This window comes from Carya illinoinensis, chromosome 13 (genome assembly GCF_018687715.1).
Source record: "Carya illinoinensis cultivar Pawnee chromosome 13, C.illinoinensisPawnee_v1, whole genome shotgun sequence".
In the NCBI taxonomy this organism is placed as follows: Eukaryota; Viridiplantae; Streptophyta; class Magnoliopsida; order Fagales; family Juglandaceae; genus Carya; species Carya illinoinensis.
In genome coordinates, this window is record NC_056764.1 from 15,828,756 (window position 1) to 15,846,030 (window position 17,275).

Below are 17,275 nucleotides of genomic sequence, written 5' to 3' on the forward strand. Positions count from 1 at the left end.
AACTAAAATGATAAAAGAAATTGATATGGAAAAAAATGACTGAGGCTTCGAAGATCCGTCTAATAGTTTAGAATATTGTTTTTGATCTATTTACTTCAATTAAACTAGAATAATGATTCCGTTTAATTAGAAGATTTAGCATTTAAGGTCAAGCGAAATAGTTACTAATGATTAAGCATGAACGATTGATGGTTAAAACATTCACAAGCTAATTGAATATCACAGGGATTTTTTCAAGCATTCACTGTATTAAAAAATCACAATGAATCAAGATAAATATATAGATAATTAAAATATCTAATAATAAAATCCTTCAATCGATCAAGCTCATAAAATAAATTCCAATGTTAATCCAAAAATAATGTCTAAACCATTAGACTTTACCTCTAACCTTATTACGAAAGATTTAGCCAACCATGTTTAACACAATAGCTATGAAAATCAAATGAATATTCTCCATGATAAAACTAAAATAAAATACCAAATTAACACAAGAAACCATCCACAAGAGAAAAAAAAAAAGAAGGAGGAAAAAATAGAGAGAAAGAACAAAGCCCAATTCATTCGGTCCCTTTCCGTTTGATGTTCTCCAGTCTCTCACATTCCAATGCAGCGTCTCCTGTTTCTCTCACTCCTACCAGCTACTATAAGTCCTACTCCAGACAAAAATGAAAACCCAAAACAAAGCTGCATGTCTCTTTGTTTCAACTCTCACCCTCAAGAAAGCCAGCCCCTATCTTCACGTCCTTCAGCCTCTTTTACGTCCACTTCAAACGAAAATGAAAGCCTTCACGTTGGCAGTCTACAACTGCTCTATTTTTTCCCTTTAAAAATAGAGCCAAAATTCAATCTCTCTCACCCAAACGAAAAAGAAATAACACACTCCTCTATCCATTCGGTCTCAGTTCCCCTGAAAATAAACAAGCCCCTCTCCTTTGTAACACAAAACCAGAAGCTCCCCCTGCCTAGAGTGTATCTTTCCCTCATGACCTTGCCTCATCCGTTCTCTTTTTAATCCTTTCTTTTTTTTCATTTATGCTACCCATGTCCGCTCACACAGCTATCCTCTCCTCATGGTTAATTTCTACCCCTTTTTCCTTTTCCATGAAGTCCAGCGGCTCTCTTTAACACATCTAGTGTCTTTTTTCATTCGATCTTCTCACAAAGTCCCAAGTGCCCTTCCTCTCTATCCAAAAATAGAAATTAATCAAGTCCTAGCTCTGTGATTTACTCATTTTCTCTCTCTTTTGCTCCCTACGTTCCCAGCTCTATTCCCCTAGTAGCAAGCCTTTTCTTTCCTTCATCCAAACTTTCCCAAATAAAACAGCCAGCCTCCAAAATGAAAAGTAATGAAGTCCCCCTGTCCGTAAAAGCCCTTTAGTCCACAAGTCTAAAACTGAACATCACTTTTTCCTACTGGTCAAAAATTGCCTCCCGCGTGTTAATCAACCTAGGATTAGAACAGCTGCTCTGCTGCATCTTATGTCCAGAATGAAACCTTTCTTTGTCTCCCATATAGCCGTATGTTTCCACTCACCACATCTACTTTTTGGTTCTTTAGAAAACAATAAGTGATGCTTGCTTTTGTTCTTCCAAATCAAAATCCTATGGCAGCATTGGTTCCATGGAATGTCAAAATTATTTGGAAAGGTATCAACCCAGAATAAGACTTGAAAAAGAAATTGAAACCACAATAAATAAATAAAAAGTAAGACTAGAATATTAAAAATGTGTTGTGCATGTGAGGACTTATTGCCCAATTAAATCATAGGTTATTAAATTAAACATAAATTATGATATTAATCATAGGTTCTAAACGTATGAAATATGTGATATTTCAGCTCAATTAAGGGGTAGACCCGCTCTCCCCTGCGAGAGGGAAAAGATGGCCTTAAGGGTCATCTCACCCTTTGGAGCCCCATGGGAAGGTAAGTTACTAGGTAGTTTGGCACTGTGCTTGCTCCTACCTATGGACACTCATGAGGAAGGTAAGTTGTCAAACAGCGGAGAGCTAGCCTACACTTTTCCATAGGAGACACAAATTAGCACTTAGGCATGACTTAACCCTTCAGTATCCCACAAGGAGGTAAGTTGTTGTTGGAGATTTGGCCAATGGAGATTTATGTTGCTGTTGATAACGTTGGTGAAATGTAAAAAGATACACATTCTATTCTTGAAAAGGCATGCTTTTATTAATAGAGTTTATACAGGAAAGTAAATTATAAATTACAACACTTGCCCTTATGAGGAAGCATTCTAAGAGTGTGGCGGTTTGTTCCCTTTGCTTGTTTGTGATATGTGCCCCCCACTGTTCCTTCAGCCTAGTAGGGGGAGTCATTGATGAAGAGGGTTCGAGGCTTCAAGTGAGGCTTATATCTGACCCCTTCTATTGGCTCCTTTTGGATCCATCATCTTAAATGGCCAGGAGGAGGGTCATTTGTACCTCGCTAGCTTTGGGCTTTAGTTACTGCACGTAGCTCTCCTACACCAAAACTTGCTCTCCTCAGATCTCCCCCACTCCTTAAGAGGTCGGGAGCTTCATCTTCAAGTGGTTGGTGAAGGTGATCGCCTTCAGGCTATTAAGGGTTAGCCGGCCAATTATGGCCTTGTAAGATGACTTGGCCTTCACCATCAAGAAGTGGGACAATGATAGAGCCCATGCAAGGAATGTTGCTTGCTAAGATGGGCAGTGCGATTGTCCTAGTAGGTTCGACTGTCTCCCCAGAAAAGCCCTTTAGTGGCATGGGAGTTGGTTGGAGTTGGGTGGCATCAATCTTCATTCAAGTGCAGGCTTCCTAGAAAAGGATGTCCACTAAGCTGCCATTGTCAACAACAATCCATCTCATACTGAAGTTGAAGACCAACATAGTCACCACGAGAGTGGCAGCGTGCTGGTAAAGAACCCCTTCCTCGTAACTTTCTCTAAAGGATATTATGGGGCTAGATTGCTTCTTTTGTACTTGGTGGGGGATACTATACTGAGTACACTTCCATGTATCGAGCCTTTCATTTGGATAAGGTTGCGCCTCTACCGGTTAACCCCCCTATAATGGTCCTAATTTCCCCTCGTGAGGGACCCTCACATTGTGGCAACTGGGGGTGGCCACACCTGGACCTTTGCTTGGCCTCCCTTTGCCTTGGGCTTTCTTCCCTCCTTGGCTTGTTGACCCTCTAGGTAATTTTCTTCTAAGACCTCCTCCTCCATACCTACTTTGGCCTATAAGTAGAAGGATACTTCTTCCTTAGCTGATTCACCTAATCCCTTCCCTGTTTCAAGGAAAGGCAATTTTTAGTATTGTGGGTGGTGGGCTGGTAGTAGGTGCAATAGTAGCAGTTGTTGCTCTCGTGGCCATCATCCTGGGTGGGCTGCTGGTCATCATTTCTTATGGTGAGCACTAACCAGTCCTCTTTCTTGCTTGTCATGAGCTTTGCCCATGGCTGGGGCCTTCCCTTTTTTGTTCGCCAGCTCTAGTTCCTTCCTCCTTGGCTCAAGTAGGGCACAGAGCATGTCTGACGTTGATGAAGTTTTTAGCTTAATCCATGAACTCCCATAGTGTAGCAGGAGTCCTCATTTCCACCTCTGCCATGAATTGGGACCTGGGCTATAGTTCTCCTAGAAGGGCTGCCAGAGTTATCTTCTTATCTTTGTTATCCATCGTCTTGCACTCCTTGTTTAACCTAGACAAGTACACCTTAAGCTCTTGTCCTCTCCTATGGACCCAGGTGCCAGGGACCCAAACCACTCTCTGGACCCTTCAAAGTCAATGGGAAGGCTTTGCAGGCCACCTCCCCTAGGAAACCGTGTAAAGTCATGTGAGCCTTGAAGGTTTCCAAGTGCTTGAGAAGGTCCCTGTCCCATCATACATCTCCATGAGGGAGACCCGAAACTTTGGTGATAAGGGCACCACCATCACCTCCTCCTTGTAGGGGAGGCCTGTGCTAGTGAGAAAATGATCCATCGATGATAAAGTGCCCACCTTTATCACCATTTCATCATACTTTCATTTGAAGTTACACAGCTCATTCTGCATATTCCTCCTCTCGTCCTCCGCATTTTTGGACCCAATGTGCTTGCTATGGCTGGGTTTCATGTCATTTCTTGGTTCATTAGTGGTTCCTTTAAGGATTTAGTTCTCTTTTTGGGAGGTCTCTAAATTAGTAGCCAGCTTTTGCACCAACTGTTCCATTGCCACTAATGTTGCTTCCATGTTTATTGACTCTGCTTCCTCTTGTCCCCGAGTCATATGAGAACGGGCTTTCATAGGCATATGAAGGACACGTGAAGCCTATGGAGATCTCATAGACAGTGCTTCTGTTAACATCATGTTTTGCACATCTCTGGGCCAGGCTCCAGCTAACCAGATCTTCGGTCTTAAGCCTACAAATCTAGAGAAAACACAAAGAGACATAGGCCTTGGTCGAGGCCAAGGAGCCTCCAATGCCTAAATTAGTATTGTCTTAGTATTTATTATGAGTGAATAGAGAGTTCATAAAGCAATCTTTATACTTGGGAATTGGCTTTTATACTAGGTTTCAAAGAGTCAATTGCACATACCTCGTGTTAAGAGGCTATGTAGTAACACTCCCTTCCCCTACTAAGGTCAAGTATGTCACTTGATTACATACATATAACCAAGCAAGAGACTTGCTAAATTTGTGGAAACATGTTTCATCACTTAAAAGAGTTTATAAAAAAAAGCTGTCTTAATAAAACATAACTCAATTTCTCAAACCTACTGATTTGGAAATACTATGTTCGTGGTATGTTCCTTCTAAACTTGGCCCGCCTGCTCGTACTAATCATCATCCTGACTTGGGTGGTTAGAAAACATGAAATAAAACTAAAATGAGTCAAAAAATCAGCAAGACACTCATCACAACATAAACATAATAAATATAGGGATTTGTTCATAAATCATTTCATGTTGAAAACTTAAAATCATGACTGATCATGCTGATGCTTATTTTGTGCATGACTTGTCTTGATTTATCTGAATTAACTAACTATTCTAACATGTCTGACTGATTTGATTTTATTGAGCTGATTGGCCAACACACTTAACCTTGTGTGCAAAGTTGTGTCCTAACCTCCCTCAGTGTAGTATAATGGAAGTCGACTGTGTAGTACTCTAGCATACTAAGGTGGACCACACTTGAGTCTGTGGCATGCACATCCACCTGGATCTAAGCTATCTTGGTACTATGTGTCTGTATGACTATCTGATTTACTTATCTGATTAAATTGTTTTGAACTTATCTTCCACTTAAACTTAAGATAGCTTGTGTATTTTATGCAACATGAGATGCATGATATACATACTAATATACATACTGATATACATAACTGTAAACTACTGAATTTGAACATGATGCTAAATGATGTGATCGTGTGTTGTGCTGTGTGACATGCTTGCATATGACATGTTCCAGAGTTGACCTTAAACCCCGCATATTCTCCAAATTGTTTATCTGTACACATTGACACGCTCTATGCTAACCAATGGGCAATCCAGTACAAGCCTAAAAATATAACCCTTAGCAATGGGTTTGATTCAAAGCCTAATCGTAATCTTACCCAAGCTATTATCTTAATATCGCATAAAATAGTAAATTATTCTTCACATAAAATAATGAATACACTTTTTGTAACACCCGGGTCTTGCCAAGTCCTCTTTCAAAAAAACAAAAAAAAAATTGGGTTTGTATTTATGAAAAATCCAGTTAGGTTTTCAGTACCTTTTTTTATGGGTTGATAATTTTTTTTCCTATAGTCAAGGTAGATTATTTTTAAGTTTTAAATCAATGCCTAATTTATTTACAGATCCAACCCATAATTTGTTTTTGAAAGATTTATTATCATTTTCAAATAGATTAGGGTTACAACTCTAGAGTCCCATTTCTCTGTAAAAACTCTTAAACCCAATGTCTCCACGAGTCAGTTTTCTCTTCATGCACCTTTGTTTACGGCTAGGGTTTTGGCCAAGGATAAGTTTGCTTTTTAGATCACGTCTCGTTTTCCCTAGGGTGACCGTTATCCTACACGGTCTACGCATATCATGTGCTTGTTGGGTAAGTTGCTACACATTTTCTTCTTTTTTTTCCTCATTGTAAGCATAGCTGCACAACTCTATGATTTTAGATTTATGTGTTCTACATTGAGATGCCTGTAGTTTTAGGTTACATGCTAGTGTTAGGAATTTACAGTCTTGTCCTTAGGCAGCTTTTGTCAAGTCTTGTCCTTGGGCATCTTTTGCCAACTCTGAAGCACTTGTCACGTTCCTGCTGGTTGGTAAAGTCAAGATCCCTTTTATTTATTCTTTTTTTCCTTTTCCTAAAAAGCCATACATTATTGTTGGTTTTACACAAACGTCCTTAAAGCCATGTATTGGAAAACTTTCATAAATCCTCCTAAAGGAAATTTCTGAGTATTTTTGTGTTTACCCTTAAATGTATATTGCAGACTTTATGTTTTAAAACTGATCATTTACATGGGCTGTTTTCCTTCTATGGGCTGAGATTAAGTTTTTTCGGGACTTAGGTACTAAAATTAGGTTTGGGCCAGGCTACAATTTTTTAGAAACTATTCTAGAAAATTTTATGTGGATATTGATGATTTAGAAGGGAGTAATATTTTTGGGTTAAGAGAAAATTTAGGTTTCTCAGGAATTAAAATAGGCAATTTGAGTATTTCAGATGCGATTATAAGTTACGTGTTCAATTGGAGATTTATTCAAGTTAAATGATTTTTTATAGATGATGATTGATTATTCAATTGGCATTATTGTGAGGAATTTTTGAAAAACTAATAAGTTTCGGTAAGCAGGGTTCCTATACTAGATTTTGCATAAAAGAAATGAAACAAGGTTGACTTTGAAAAATATGTATGTTTTGTTATGAAGAAAATTGTAAAACAATCTCAATTATTTGTCCTACATTACTGATGAAATTTTGCATAAGAATAAAGTATTTTCGGGCATAACTGGTGTAGACATGAGCTATTTTTGTATCTTGTTCTAAAGTGTGCAAAAAAGTGTGAATATGAAATTTTGTGCATAAATTATGTTTTTGTGATTTGATTATGTTCTATATTTTAACATGAACATTAAGAAACGGATCTTCGATTTCATACAAATTATAATAATAAATAATAATAAATGAATGCGTACCTTTCTCCATCAGTTTGATGAAGAATTAAATATGGCTTTGAGAGAAGGATCACCCTAACAACTTTGCCTCACAAGTGTCTCACGATGGCAAAAGACACTCTAATATTGTAGGTGAGAACCCTTTAATCCCTCAGTGCTATTTATAGATTTCTGACCATCAAGAAATCTAAGAGTTTATATCTGACTATAACTAGAGATAGAGTTTTAATCTTATCTCTTAGGATTTCTCTTATCCCGTTATCACTCATCTTTAATCTGATAGACTTAAGCTATTTCAAATTCTAATAAGATGGGTGTGTGGGACATAGAGTTTAAATAAAACTCTTACATTCTCCCACTTGGCCCATACGCCCATAAAATAATATTTTCCGTTCATGGGTTTATTACAAGAGATTAACCATACTGCGCAAATTCATTTCCTGAAACTTTCATAGCTCAAAGTATGTTACATGAGTTCTGTAATATCAATGTTAAATCAACTACTGATACGAGTCATGGCGGTCCTTTGTTATATAATCAACAAATTCCCTTACATGTACCACAACACCAGCAATCAATTTTACATGATTTTTAATTGGGATAATTAAGGCCAATATCGTAATGCCTTGGGTTCCAATTCATGTCTGTTGCAGACATTATGTTGTCATCATTCTTCCAAACCATTCAATGTACAAAGAAATGGAAAGACAAGAAAATAGAAACAAAACAACCATAATAGATATCATTAAATGTCCAAAATAAAATAAAACATCTACAAGCTCAATAACATGTTTACATCATAAGACCCATTCTGTCGACATGCTCTTTAAACTGCTTCGCTACCAGACCCTTTGTTAATGGATTTGCAATCATAAGTGTAGTACTAATATGTTCTATGGACACTGTCTGTTTCTGTACTTCCTCCTTGACACTTAGGTATTTGAGCTCCATGTGTTTAGCACCTTTATAATACCTATCATTTTTGGAGAAAAAAACTACAGAGGAATTATCACAATAAATTCTCAGCGGCCTTTCTATAGAGTCAACAACTCCAAGCCCTGAGATAAAGTTCCTCAACCATAAACCATGCACTATGGCCTCAAAGAATGCCACAAACTCAGCCTCCATTGTTGATGAAGTAGTAATAATTTGCTTCATACTTTTCCATGAGATCGCTCCACTGGCTAGTAGGAAAACATATCCAGAAGTAGATTTCCTACTATCAGAACAACCGGCAAAATCAGAGTCTGAGTATCCAGTTACCTCTAAGTTGTCAGTTCTCCTAAAGGTAAGCTGGTAATCCTTAGTTCCTTGTAGATATCGCAATACCCTCTTTGCTGCTTTCCAATGAGACATCCTTGGGTTACTCTGGTAACGCCCAAGCATGCCAACTGCAAAACTAATGTTTGGCCTCGTGCAAATCTGTGCATATATCAAGCTCCCCACAACCAAAGCATAGGGGATTTTTACCATCTCTTTATGCTCCCACTCAGTTTTAGGACATTGTGATAGGCTAAACTTATCACCTTTTGATATCGGAGTATCAAGCGATGAGCAACTTTTCATGCCAAATCTCTCAAGAACTCTTTCTATGTAATTTTTCTGAGACAATCCCAACAGTCCTTGTTTTCGATCTCGGAGGATTTCAATTCCGATCACAAAGGACGCCTCACCCATATCTTTCATTTCAAAGTTCTTAGATAGAAAACCCTTGCTTTCATAAAATAGGCCAAGATCACTACTAGCCAACAAGATATCATCAACATACAGGCTCAAAAATATAAACTTGCTCCCACTGACCTTTAGGTATATACATCGATCAACGATGTTTTCTTTAAATCCAAAGGCAGTAATGGTATCATTGAACTTTAAGTACCATTGTCGGGAAATTTGCTTAAGCCCGTATATTGATTTCTTAAGCCTACATACTAGGTGATCTTTGCCCTTTTCTGAGTAGCCTTCTGGTTGCTCCATGTAGACCACTTCATCCAAACTTCCATTTAGAAAAGTTGTTTTCACATTCATCTGGTGTAACTCTAAATCAAAATGAGCCACCAATGCCATAATGATTCTGAAAGAGTCATTTTTAGATACTGGAGAAAATGTCTCTTTGTAATCAATGCCTTCTTTCTGGGTGAAACCCTTAGAAACAAGTCTAGCCTTATGTCGTTTGACATTTGCCTTTAGAGTCGCGTTTGGTCTTAAAGACCCATTTACACTCGACTCTTTTACACCCTTCAGGCAACTCAACGAGATCCCAAACTTGATTTTGATCCATGGATTTCAACTCTTCTTTCATGGCATCGATCCATTTACTAGAATCACATGTCTCTATAGCTTGTGAAAACGTTAGTGGATCTTCACTTGTCCCAATGTCAAATTCAGATTCTTGGAGATATACCACATAGTCTGCTGAAATAGCAGGTCTCCGATCTCTCTGAGGATCTGCGTAAGACTATCTGTTCTGGTAACTCCGAACTTGGTTCATCAGTGATATTATCATTTTGAGATGGGTGATCATTCTCTTGTTCCAATGTATCATTGTGATGATCCATTAGAGGAACCATTATCTTTTCTGAGGATGTAGGTATGGGGACATCTACTCGTACTTCCTCAATGATCACATCTCTAGGTTCTATTTTTCCACTAATTTCACCAAGTTCAATGAATTTGGCATTTCCTGTTTCCACTATTCTTGGACTGTGATTAGGACAGTAAAACCTATACCCTTTGGATCTCTCTGGCTAGCCAATAAAGTATCCACTTACTGTTCTAGGATCCAATTTCTTTTCATGTGGGTTGTAAAGTATCGCTTCTGCTGGGCAATCCCAAACATGCATGTGTCTTAAACTTGGTTTCCATAGCTCGAAAGGAGTTTTTGGAACTGACTTACTAGGAACCCGGTTTAAGATATAAGTTGCCGTCTTAATGGCTTCACCCCACAATGATTTGGGTAAGGTAGAATTACTTACCATACTTCTGACCATATCCAATAAAGTCCGATTACGCCTTTCAACAACACCGTTCTGCTGTGGCGTCCCTGGCATTGTGTATTGTGCAACAATGCCACGTTGTTCAAGAAGTTTGGCGAATGGGCCAGGGTTACGACCCGATTCATCATACTTTCCATAGTATTCTCCACCTCGATCCGACCTGATGATTTTCACCTTTCTACCTAACTACCTTTCCACCTCCATGAGAAATACCTCAAGTACTGAAACAACTTGAGATTTCTCATGTAGCAGATAGATATATCTAAACCGTGAAAAATCATCTATAAAGGTGATAAAATACTTTTCTCCACCAAAACATTCAGTGGATAACGGTCCACATATATCTTTGTAAATTATTTCAAGAAGCTCTTTACTTCTTGTGGCACCTTTCTTAGTATGTTTGGTTTGCTTTCCTTTAATGAAATCCATAGATACTTCAAGATTAGTATAATCTAAATGTAGAAGTATCCCTTCTTTTACTAGTCTCTCTAACCTTTCTTTAGAGATGTGCCCCAATCTCCTATGCCACAAGTCATAAGAATGTTCATTCATCATGTTTCTTTTAGTTCCAATACACATTTCATGGTTATGGGTATAGGTATTATGAATAAATGTATTATCGAGACAAAGTCGATAAAGACCATCGGAAAAAAACCCAGAACCAATAGATAAAGAGTCTCTGAACAAATTGAAACTACCGTTGTGAAATGAAAAGGAATAACCATCAGAGTCCAGTCTAGAAAGGGAAATTAAATTACGCCTCACAGAAGGCATAAAAACTGTCTTATGAAGGTCTAAACAATGACCAGTACTCAAAACTAAACGAAAAGTCCCTATGGCCAAAACTTCAGCCTTATTCTCATTTCCCATTAAAATGAATCGCTCATTGGGGCTTGGTGTTTGGCTTGTAAGGTATCCCTGCATGGTTATAGAAACATGAACATTAGCACCTGAATCTAACCACCAAGAATTAGTAGGAACATTTACAAGGTTTGATTCAAAACATACAAGGGCAAGAGGCTTACCCTTCTTTTCAAACCAAGCCTTACATTTCTGACACTCAGATTTTATGTCTCCATTTTTTCCACACCAGTAGCATTTGGTACTACTATGTTGAACCTGATTAACATTTCCAGGCTCTTTTCCTCTTGGTGGTCCAATTTGTTTTTTTTTACTATAATGGTGCTTTTTCTTTCCAGCTTCTTTGGTCACAAAATTAGCAGAGTAATGCCCTTGTTGTTTCAGTCTTACTTCCTCCTGAACTACCATACTTGCCAGCTCATTCACATTCCATTTATCCTTAATAGAATTATAATGCATTTGGAATGGACCATACTGAGGTGGCAATGAGTTCAGAACAAACTGAACAATAAAGGACTCTTCTACTTTCATTCCCAGGGTTTGTAATCTAGTGGCAATATTTGTCATTTCAAGGATATGCTCTTGCATTCCTTTGGCTCCATCATATTTCATGGTGGTAAGTCTAGCCATCAGTGTTCCTGCTAAAGACTTATCTACAGACTTAAATCTCTCCTCAATATTTTTCAAAAAACTTTAGGCATCCTCAACACTAGGGAGTGAATTTTTAATATTTTCAGATATGGTCATTTTCATGAATATTAGACTCAGCCTATTTGATCTCTCACACTGTTTGAATGACTCTTTTTCATCCCTGTTACTCTCTTCAGTGAGGGGTGGTGGTTTTGGACTCGTAAGGGATGAGTCCAGGTCAAGGACCCCTAAAGTGAATCTGACTCGCTCAACCCACTCAGAAAAATTAGAGCCATTCAAAATAGGAACTGATGAAGTTTGTGAATGTAATGATGTCGGTACATTTACTGCAAGAAAATATTCGTCACATAATGCTTTGAGTTAGATACTTATAAATAATAATCAGAATTTAAATAATTATGGATGAACTAGTAGTGTCATCAAAACCCTCCTTTGGGAGTAGATCTTAATACACAAAGTGTTCTCACCAATATTAAATTTTGTGGATGAACTAAGTGTATCATCAGAATTCTCCTTTGGGAGTAAACTCTGACATACAAATTGTTCCCTCCAACTTTTCTTTTGATAGATGAACTAGTAGTGTCATCAAAACCCTCATTTGAGAATAGATCTTGATACACAAAGTGTTCACTCCAACCTTAATTTGATAGATGAACTAGTAGTATCATCAAGATTCTCCTTTGGGAATATATCTTGACACACAAAATTTATTCACTCTATCATATCCACCTTACTATGGAATTTAATGATTGTTCATCAAAATTGAAGAAAATCTTGTACATTTGGGCAACCAAGTTTTTCTTTAATTTTGATGAAAATCACTTGTCCATATTGGATAAATAATTATATATAGCATGATAATAAGAGCCAATTCATACATATATTTTATGTATGTAATAATAACATGCACATGACATTTAATAAATTTTAATACATGTACTTAACAATAATGACATGCATATAACATTTAATAAAATTTAATACATGTATTTAACAATAATAACATGCATATAACATTTAATAAAATTTAATACATGTATTTAACAATAATAACATGCATATAAATTTATCAATGATAAATTTTCATACATGTAAATAACATTAATAACATGTATAAAAATAAATAAAAAAATTCGGATTTATTTATTTATTTATTTATTTTATTTTTTTAAAATTATAAACTGACCGGTCCGGTCCGATTCTGAACTAACCGGTTCTGACGGTTCAGTAATCCGGACCGAGACCAAGTCAACTGAATGCGTTGACTTGGGCCGGATCTGTATAGGCTCGTCCTTTTGGTTCTTTTATTGGGCTGGCCACTTTTGTGGCCTGTTATTTTCTTTTATCTTGGTCTGGGTCAAGCCCAGTTGACCCACAACCCAAACCCGTTTACACACTTAAAAGAAAACCTAAGTGATAAACTGATCTGCTCCTCAATGTCCTCATAAGAACCAGCGCTGCATCAGGGAATTTCTACTTCCCTCAACAAGCACGCAGCTCATGGTGGTCCTCGCCGGCGAGGAGGAGAATGGCAAAGCGTCCCTAGCCTCCATCCACCGCCGAGGTCCACCTCTTCTCCATCCTTTTTTTTTTTTAAATTAAAAATTGGAACCTCTGCAGCAGTGGGCTCTTTGAGCTACTGCCGCTGTTATAGGAACGCCAGCGAGGAGTTTCTCAGCCTCCTCGCTACACCATCCTTCCCCCCCCCCCCCCTTTTTTTTAGAGAACTAAAGGTCCTCTGCGGCAGTGGGCTTTAGAGCCCTCTGTCGCCGTTACAGAAACGCCGGCAAGGAGGAGCTCAACTTCCTCCTGGTGCTTGACCTCCCTCAGCCGATGAGAGCCACGACCACCACACACACGGTGGTAAAACTAGACCCAGCGGCCAGATTTGTATTCTATATTTATATTTTTTTTTTATAAACTCGAAAACAATATCATTCGGTTAAATCATAGAACAGTTTAGAGTTTCTAAAATTCGAACAATTTCATATACAGAAATTCACATATACAACTATCTATATATTTCATATACAGATTATGAATATCAGTGTGATAATATTACACAGAATAAAAAAATAATAATTTTATGCATGTGTGGCGTTGATGCATAATATCGGTAGAGTAGTATATATATTTATCTTTCATGACCGAAAGAAATATTAAAATGATATACGACATGTGTAATATTATATTGAGATCGTAAAAAATCTATAACCTAAAGCTCTGATACCACATGTTAAATATTTTAACATGAACATTAATAACGGATCTTCGATTTCATACGATCTACAATAATAAATAGTAATAAATGAATGCGTACCTTTCTCCATCAGTTTGATGAAAAATTAAATCTGGCTATGAGAGAAGGATCACCCTAACAACTTCGCCTCACAAGTGTCTCACGATGGCAAAAGACACTCTAATGTTGTAGGTGAGAACCCTTTAATCCCTCAGTGCTATTTATAGATTTCTAACCATCAACAAATCTAAGAGTTTGTATCTGACTATAACTAGAGATAGAGTTTTAATCTTATCTCTTAAGATTTCACTTATCCCGTTATCACTCATCTTTAATCTGATAGACTCTAGCTATTTCAAATTCTAATAAGATGGGTGTGTGAGACATAGAGTTTAAATAAAACTCTTACACAAAAGAGTGCGAATATGAAATTTTGTGCATAAATTATGTTTTTGTGATTTGATTATGTTCTATTCTAAAGATGTTCTGTATTCTGATATGATATGATGTGATTTCTAGAAACCTATCGCATGACATTTTGTTTCTATTTATGTTCCATTCTGACCTTACCACGGGTGTAAAACTGTGGTCTTTATTCAGGTTATACCAATTTTTCTATTTCTGGTGCACCCACTTTGGAAATAATGTGGTTTTCTACATGGTTTTTTCTGTGTACACACTCTAGACTTTGAGAATAATAAGGGAAAAATTCACATATGTTTCTACTTTGTTAGCTATTAGGATTTGCACAACTCTATCATAGGTGTTAAACATGATCTCTATTTTGAAATGATATGAGAAAATGAAGATGTTCAGTTATGCTATGCCAAAGGAACTCTAAATAAGAATATTTTTTTAAACTTTCGCTATGATATTTTTGATAACATGTTCTAATTCTACATTCTAAAAGTAAAAATATTTTGTTCTGCATTCTGAACTCTATAAGTGCTCATGTTTGCACACTGGTATCTATTCTCTGCTTACTGAGTTGTTGACAACCCACCCTTCATTTCCACAATATTTTTTAGATAATCTTGATGATTTAGCTTGAGAGCAAGAATAGGTAGTGTTAAAGAGGTTGATGATCGTAAAGGAATAAGTGCCCAAGAATACAAGTACTTATTTGAGAGTCATAATTAGTAAATTGTTGATTTTCAGTTATTTTGATATGTAAATTGTCCTTATGAAGGAATATGGATACTTGTGTTAAGCAAATGAATTAATATTTTATAGTTGTGATATTGGAGTTGATATTAAGTAATAAAACTAACTCTTTGGACCTCCGGGATCAGGGCATTACACTTTCTGCCTAAAATACTAATTAAACTCTTTATATACAATAATATAAAAAATCACTACAAAACTAATAACCTCAAATACATAGCAACATAAAATTCTCCAAAGGTCAAGGTCTCTAAAAATGTCACGATCCTAAAATCCTTAAAAGTAAAATACCACAATGATCTTGGGCCCATAACCCAACAATATGTTACTTCTAATTACACTTGTCTAGCATTCATGTCTAGTCCATTAACAAGTACCTCAACTATAAGCACAATAACATCAATTAAAACTTCCAAATCAAAGCTCAAAATCTTGTGATATTTTCCTACTATGATAGCCTAATCATTAAAACTATATTGTGTATATCTAAGGCATATACTGTAATTCTCATCCTTGTGGTGGGTCACTTTCAAAATAATTTTAATAAAAATCGATGGGAATTATGGTTCCTTTTAAAATTTCCTTTCCTTTCATGTCAGGATACAAAAAACTCAATCTTATAAATAAAATTCATTTTTCTTAATTAAAAGATTATAGTGGAAAATATTAAATTTTATAATTAAGTTTCTTGTACAAAATATCTTGTCTAGGCTTTCGTGCTCTTCTCCTTGGCTGTGCCCATCCTGATGTGTCATGCTCATCTTGTTCTTGAGAGGGCACACATAAAAATTAAAATGAGTCGATAACTCGTAAGTATTAATTTATACAGTTAAAATATAATAACATAGATTTTCAGTCATGCATTCATCACCCTATACATACATATCGTACTTATCATGCATGGACATGTAGTTCATTTTAAAAACGTTGCGAGGTGCGGTTTTCTTTAAAAAAAAGTTTTGCTTTCTTAAAACAGTTTCTCATGCCTCGCTACCTTCATTTCTTAAAGAGTATTTTCATGCATACATCTTTTCTTACGTATATTCATACATGCATGCATGCATACATACATACATACATACATGTATTCTTTCTTCACATGCATCCATTTTCTTTTCACCTTCATTGGCTATAGTACACTGTTACACCCCGTGTACTGGGGTTAGCAATCTTTTGGACCTGCTTCTGCCCGTGGTCACGGGTTGGGAATCCATTTCGTCAGGGTGCAGCATTGGGTGCTCTACCAGTACTACTTACCTAGCATTGTAATCCCCAGTCCATTCATTCGGTACCTTTTTCTTTTCAGTTCATGTGACTGTTATGTATTTTCATACATCATCCATTCATTTCTTTATAGTACTTTCCTTTTTTTATATAGTCCTTTAGTCCTTTATAGTTCTTACAGTCCTTTCTTACAGTTCTTACAGTTTTTGCGGTTCTTTAGTTCATAAAGTCATTTAAAAAAATAGTTTTCTTTCTTTCTTGTGAAAGTCATTTTAAAAGCAGTTTACCTTCTTTCCTTTTGAAAACATGAGTTCTTGTATCTTTTAAAGCTTCTTTTCATTTTCCTTTCATGAATATACATACAATACGTACCGCTTATAGCATCCATCCACACGCATACATTTTTTTTTTTTTAATAACCATATTGCACTTTATTCAAATAAGCAAATACCAAAACATTACAAAGATAAATCTACCCAAATAGCTTGGGAAATACAATCTGGGATTGAATCCCACCAAATAACTATATCATTGAGATTCCATCCACACACATACATGTACGTACTTTGGATGTGTGAAAAGGGGCTGCCAAGGAGGGCAGTTACATACTTATACTTGAAAACTTATGCTTCGTTTTCTTTTTCGTAAAGCGTGTCTTCGTGGAGAAAATTTTTTGTTTTCGCTTTAGAGAAAAAGCTTTCATTTTTGTCTTCTATTATTTAAGAAAACTCTAGAAGAGTATGAACGCAATACTTACCTGGACTTCATGCCATACTCAATCCATGTAGTCCATTCATGTGCGTGTCAGATGGCAATCTACATGCATACACATAACCTTACGTCATCATCTATATAATGCATAAGCAACTATATTAAAAATAGTACTATGCCTCACTTGGAACACTCTCCATCCATGCTTGGGCTCTTACGTGCCATTTACTAATCTAAAACTTTTAGAGTTTTATTCCTTAAAGTAAAACTCCGTGATTCACCTTAAG